This window comes from Mytilus californianus, unplaced genomic scaffold, assembly GCF_021869535.1.
Source record: "Mytilus californianus isolate M0D057914Y unplaced genomic scaffold, xbMytCali1.0.p SCAF_8, whole genome shotgun sequence".
NCBI lineage: Eukaryota > Metazoa > Mollusca > Bivalvia > Mytilida > Mytilidae > Mytilus > Mytilus californianus.
Window position 1 is genome coordinate 49,898,928 of NW_026262734.1, and position 7,235 is coordinate 49,906,162.

Here is a 7,235-nt window from a genome sequence, read left to right on the forward strand (position 1 = left end):
TTGTTTCGATGGGTCTTTGCTGATTTTTGTCATAAATTGTAACTAATAGCAATACAAAAAAAGGTCCGCAATAAGTGGTGCACAGTTAGTCCCCATTGGAATTCCGATAACCTGACGATATACGGAATCTCCAAAGCGAACAAAAATGTTATCTAGTAAAAATTCAAGGGCATATATAGTATCAAAGCATGTCCAATTGACATAGTTTTTTTGTTTATTGCTACTAAAAAATGACCTAAAAGAGTTTGAACATATTTATTCACATTCTGACTTTTTAAATGCCCATTTAATTAGGTGTGTGAATTTTTTCTTAATGAGAATGTGAGGCAATGTGGTATATAGGGTAGAAAAATCAAAACTTTGAACAGATTCAAAATCACCAATATATGCATGTAATTTATCAAGTACTTCCAACGAGTTCTTGACACTCCAAAAGTAATTAATTCCACTATTTTCGAAGGCCTTATTTGAACAATTTATTATCAGGTTTTTGATTGTACCAAGTGTACTGGTAAGAAGAATAGACAATTTAGTAGTGGAACAATGGCTTGAAGACGAAATGAATCTATATTTGTGAGAAAAACATATCATTATGACACAATATATCAATAAACAAAGCATGTCTTAGATCTTCATACTATGGACAATTTAAAAGTACATGTTTTTCATCCTCTAAAATATTGCAGATCAAACAGACTCTTTCGTATAGATTTTTCTTTTCATATCGACCAGTTTCAATTTTTAATGGTGCTACACCACATCTAAATTTTGAAAAAGCACTACGATGACGCAGTGGCATTTTCTGTAGCAAATATTGTTCAGTGTTATAAGTATGTTTAAAGAGTTTATATGTTCTCAATTTACAACTAGTACTATATGAAAAAATTCTTGTACACCAGTCTTTTTTATATTTATCAAACATTTTCTCTTCTAACTGAGATATACTATAACTATCAAGAACATTTTCATTTATTTTACAATATCTTTCAAAATCAAAAGATTTTAATTTCTCCATAACTTTGTAACACCAATTTTTCAATTTACAACTGCCTTTCATCACTGACCATTTAAAAACTTTATAATTAATTCTATTATTGTCCATTTTTGTACATCTGGACCAGTGTTCAAAAAAATTGTCCACTGTTTAACACATGGTGGCTTCCAGCCCATATCACCTGACACAGCATCGTTCGGGGTATACTTACCCACACCCATGTAGAAACGCATGGCGCGATTCTGTACTGCCGTGATGCACGAGTAATCTCTCGTGCCCCAGATAGATGAGCCATAATTTATGACTGACCAAACCATCGTATCAAATAGCTTTGTGTAGATATTGTGCTGAAAACCACCATTTGCTTTACATTTAACAATAAGTAAACCTAATGCCCTACTTACTGACCTGGCTACAGCTTTTGCCATTAATTGGTAGTCTAAAAATTCTGTTAACAATAAACCTAAGTATTGGTAACTTGAAACATACTCAATATTTTCATCATTTAAACAGAACTGAAAATCTGATCTGGCTAAAGAGGGATTTCTAAAATGTATTTCATTTGATTTTCTTAAATGTACTTTTAAACTATTATGATTACACCATACATTTAAAACATCTAATAATTTGTGTAAATCCTCAGCATTTTCTGCTTATAAAACTATGTCATCGGCATACAGCAAGATAAATAATTTTTCGCCATCAATATTAATACCAATGTCTAACAACTTAATATCATCAATTACATCATTAATAAATATATTAAACATTACTGTTGACAATACACAACCTTGTTTTAATCCAGTATTAACACTGAACTATTCAGTCATGTTACCATTTAATCTGACACTACATTCTACATTCGAATAGATAGCCTTTAAAGCATACCTAAATTTTGTACTAACACCAAGTTTTTTAATTTATTAAATAACAAAACTCTATCAATAGAATCATAAGCTTTTTTAAAGTGAATGAAAGATACAAAAGTTGACAGCTTACATTTTTTCCGAGTTTCAATAACAGATGTTAATGTACTGATATGATCTATTGTACTTCTACCTTTAATAAACACATTTTGTTCATCATTTATTATCTCTCTTTCGTCTAACCACTCAGTTAACCTTTTATTTAAAACTCCACAATAAAGTTTATATGCACAAGGTGCTAAAGTAATACCTCTGTATGATAAAGGATCTCTAGGATTTGTAGTTGAACATTTAGGTATAGGAGTAATAATACCTTTATTCCACATATTTGGAACTGCTAAATTTAAAACAAATATGAAACAATTTAGTTAAAGTCAAAATAACTGTATGATTTTTGCATAACTCTGCCTGAATACAATCTACACCTAGGCTTTTCACATTCTTGGCTGCCATAGCTACCTTATAAACTTCATCAAAAGATATATAAGCATCTAAATCATTACAAACAATATCATTCTTTACAATTAACTTTTCAACACCATAATTCTTATTGTTATCTGGATTGCAAACACATGCTCTATCGCAATTAGGTGCTATATATATTTTCGATGGTAATGCAAAAATTAATTAACTAATTAACTGTTTTACAATGTTGCTGTGAATACAAAATATAAGTTGAAAATATCATTTATTAACATATTTATAATTTATGACCTTGTCTTGTTGACTTTTGTCGCTTGATATTATATCCTCACGTATTTATATATATATATGAAAAATACTTTTTACTATACTTTATTTTCGTGGCCTGATTTTTTTACAAGTGAATTGAATGTTGTCCATATATTCGTCATATACATTTCATTTATAGACTTAAAACTATTGTTGTCAAATATCACCTTTAATTATCATGAAATATCGGATCAACAAAGTCTTTTGCAAAAGTATTATTTTCATTATTCATGTGCCGTGTTTCTTTTCAACAAAGATATGAACGGACGATGACCTCCCCCCAGCTGATTTAAGATTTAATGTGTGTTAGAAGTATCTCCGCGCTATTAATCAAACCTGTTATGTAAACAGACCCAGAACGACTGATGAAGTAATTTAAATTAAGATAATAATAATAATAATAATAATAATCATAATAATAATAATCATAATAATAATAATAATAATAATAATCCAATGGACAAAATTAAAATAAATCAAAAATGAAAAAGATTTAATATATTTACATAACAAATTAAAAACACAATAAATAAAATACAAATATAAAAATTATAAAAATTGGCCTTACGGGCAACATGCTTATGATTGATATTTGTTTAAATATAAATAAAATACATATCTCAATAATGAAATTAAATTCACATTATTCGAGCATCTATCGCTGCAACTGCAATAGACGATAGAGTGTAGATGTATTACTGTGACTTCAGATAACTTAGACCATAAGGAGAAAGTTATGAGCCGCTTGAGTATACATCTAACAGAAACATAACCCGAAGAGTATTAAATGAAACCTCAAACAATGTGAACTAAATAGCAAAGAGAGCCTTTAATAGAGAGTATTGACAAGAGCTCGAAGCATAATTCGAAGAACACGTGTTACTTCGAAGTATTATACCTCTCTACGCGTGACATGTTGAGCGCTGGCCTATCCCATGTCAAACATAAGTAACTCAAGTATATTTAATACCTACTCTAAAATTATATACCTGCATGTTGAGCGCTGGTCCAGCCCATGCTTAGAGGGTATGGGCTCACTTTGCAACCTGAGACGGCTAACCCCGAGTGAAAAAACTATTTGCACACTAAAACATGTACCAAAAAGAACTGTCAATTGGACAAACAAATGATTCGTTCACCCGACGAGAGGGCTGCCTAGTTACCCGTTTTATTCAGGGCTTCCTGAGAACTCAGGTAATAATTTTGTGACAAGTAAAGAATGGGTAACATCCATTATTACATTGCCCAAACGAAATGTGTTACACATGCTGCCCTTGTAACGCATTGAGTATCCCCAAAATTATTCCGAGATAGTGATTGTGCCATATTGGTTATGTGTACTGTAACAAACCTTCGTTCTAAAAAAAAAATTAGAGCTTAGTTATAAAAATGAAATAAAAATAGAAATTGATTATATAAGAAAATACTTAACATAGTAATTAATTATATTATAAATAGACATCTACTAAATTAGTAAAGAAATAATGAAAATAACAGATCAATCTGCAACTTATGAATAATAATTTTAAAACATTTTCAACAGATATTGATGCCTGTTAACTTCCAATTTTTAATATAACGGGTGTATCCGTCAGATGTCCGACGCATCCCAGTTTGAATTATGTGATTTGGATACCATTAGTTGTATCTTTGAATTAAATATAAATAGTGCTCTTTGTAAAGCTTAATGCTACTGTAACCAATGGGTCACATATTTATACAACTGATCTTATAGGTTGCATTTCTGTAAATATTGACAATGCATTTTCCCATAGGAACTCCTTTTATGGCTAAAACTGTACCACTTTTCCTATGAAGTTTTGAAAAAAAATCATATCCTAGAATGGAAAGTTTATATGCACTACTAATTTTTTTCAAAGATCAAAATATAGGACTGTGCGGCATATTTTCAACGTTTATATGCCCCGAACTTTTAAGAGTTTAAACTAACACTAAATTTCTTAACTACCCATACCTTAACAGTAGGATTACTACAGATTTCAATATAAACAATATGTATATGTATATTTACTGTTTACATTCCCAAGTTATGTCTCTATGAAATGAAACATAGAGATCATAACTTGGATCCAGTTTGTAAACAAAATTAGTTATCTATGAATATTCTATATGTCCCCAAAAGAGGCGTGGTTTGAGAAACAGCTGTATTTACAAAGTGCAACCTATAGACAAATATGATTTATAATAAGTTGATTAATAATTACTCTGTGACAAAAACAAAATGACAATTTTTAAGATGCCTGTTAACGTAAATTAATTAGTAAGTCAGATAAAACAATGTAAAAACATAACTTTGACAGTTGATTACGTTAGTTTTTGGTCTGTATATTCGGAAAAACGCAGGTATCCGAAAAAAACCCATTATAACTGCAGTTTAATGTAATATAAGTGCGGATCAAAAATATTTCTCTGTAAAAGTTAATTCCTCTATCGTAGCACACTTAAGTTGGTTAACGCATGTCATACTATTTTGCTAGATGAATAAACAGATCTCCCTAGGATATAATGCATGTCATACTGTGTTGATAAGGTAATAGAAAACAACGAACAACTGTTTATGCTACCAATTTCGTGAAGCAACAACCTTTCAACATTGTTATTTTAAGTAGATAAACTATGATGTATAAATGCATTATCAGGAAATATATCGATTTCAAGCGATCTGTTTCTTTTATAGTATAGTTGTGTCTAAACCTTGTTCAATAATTGGTGGTAGTTCTTTGCATTCAAGTATACTCATCATTAGTAATGCAGATCTGGTAGGTTCTGTGAGCACCCAAAGTTTTTCTCCGTATTCGAAATATGAAAATAAATAAAATAATGCTCAAAACCATGTTAAATTTACATATATCAATTAATCTGTAAAACATGATCATCGTTATCAAGCTATATATATTGTATGACTGAGACGATTATTATCAATTTGCGTTGTGATACCATACTATCCATAACGCCTTCTTTTCTGTATACTTATTGTTCTAATTGCAGACAACATAGAGAGAGACGATATAGATGACTTTCATAAGCTAGAAATATCCTTATTTATTCAACGTATTTATTCGTCGTAGATCTGTACTCCTTAACCTTTCATCATCTGTACTGCATATTTAATTGTCCAAGACAAAATTAAATTGATAAGGTCAATTGCATGTGTTGAGAAATAATTCTAGGTATATTATGTAATGAACTGAGGTAGACTTCGGAAAAGGTGAAGCTGCAGCTGTGTTTATCTTTAATCACTCCTCATTGCAGAAGTATTATTAATTACTATATGTCTTTGTATTATAATGGTCTCTATAGTTGTGATGTTATGAGGAGAATAATGTTGTGTGTGAGAAAGTCCGCAGGCGAAGGAATATTTACATGAAGAGGAAAGTATATATATATAAAAAATAATTGTGAAATGTCATGCGTATATGAACCATAAATGATAAATAATAAATATAAAATGAGCTGTACATAATTAAAATGTTTATGTGAAATTAAGTTAATATTAACTAGTAGTTAAGATCCCAACATATGCTGTAGAGTGTTATTCCGGCTAAGCCATAGTATGATAAGAACTTAATAAACGTTAAGGGTATTAAATGCATACAAATGGCGTATGACTACAGGACGTACTTATTCCGAAAAAGTTTAGCAAGAAGTTCCCATATGGTATAGTAATTTTTTAAAGGAACGTGGAACAAAAACTATAGTATACAACCTGATGCAACTTCTCTGTTTCATAGTTCCATATCTTACATCGTATACAAAATCTAAATAATGTATGCCACTTCTCGGCAATGGGATTACAGTAAACATGTAAACGATAAGTAAGAATATTTAATATTAATATTTCAATATGTATATGTATGACATACCGAGATGATATATTACAAATGTATTCAATAATTGTAATGAGTTTAGTCTCTTACTCAAATTGTAGATATGTGTACGTCCCAAACAATAAAGGCTAGAATAGTACTGAATAGATTAAGATATAATTAGTCAACAGTAAACAATTCTTAAAGGTGCATACCAACGATAATAAAACGAGAGAATAATAATTTTCGAAATTATTGAATATGAATATCCAAATATGTTACACTCATCAATTGCATTGAGACTGTATAAGCTGTTTCTTGTAAATGAAATTGTATGTTTCGATAATCAACCAATGAATATGAGCATTTATTTAGTAACAAGTAATATGAACGACATTCAGATTGCCCTCAGAAAATAAAAATGTACAATAAACTGACCTGTCTGAGAAAAATTAACGTATACCAGTTTAACCGTAGAACTGTCCAAAACTATTGTATGCCTCCACCCATATCTTCAAAACCGTATCCACTTGTTCCGCAGCAATAGTCGACGAGTCGACCAATAAATCGACTATGACCGACGATTGATCTCATATTATCCATATAATTTATGTTTAATGACGAACGGTTCTTGTATATTACATATACTAGTACACATTGTTTATTCATTAAATGAAAACATTGTAAACGACTATAATTGCACTGGAGCTAATATGAATAAAAACACAAAAGCTATTCATTTCACTATACTAAGTA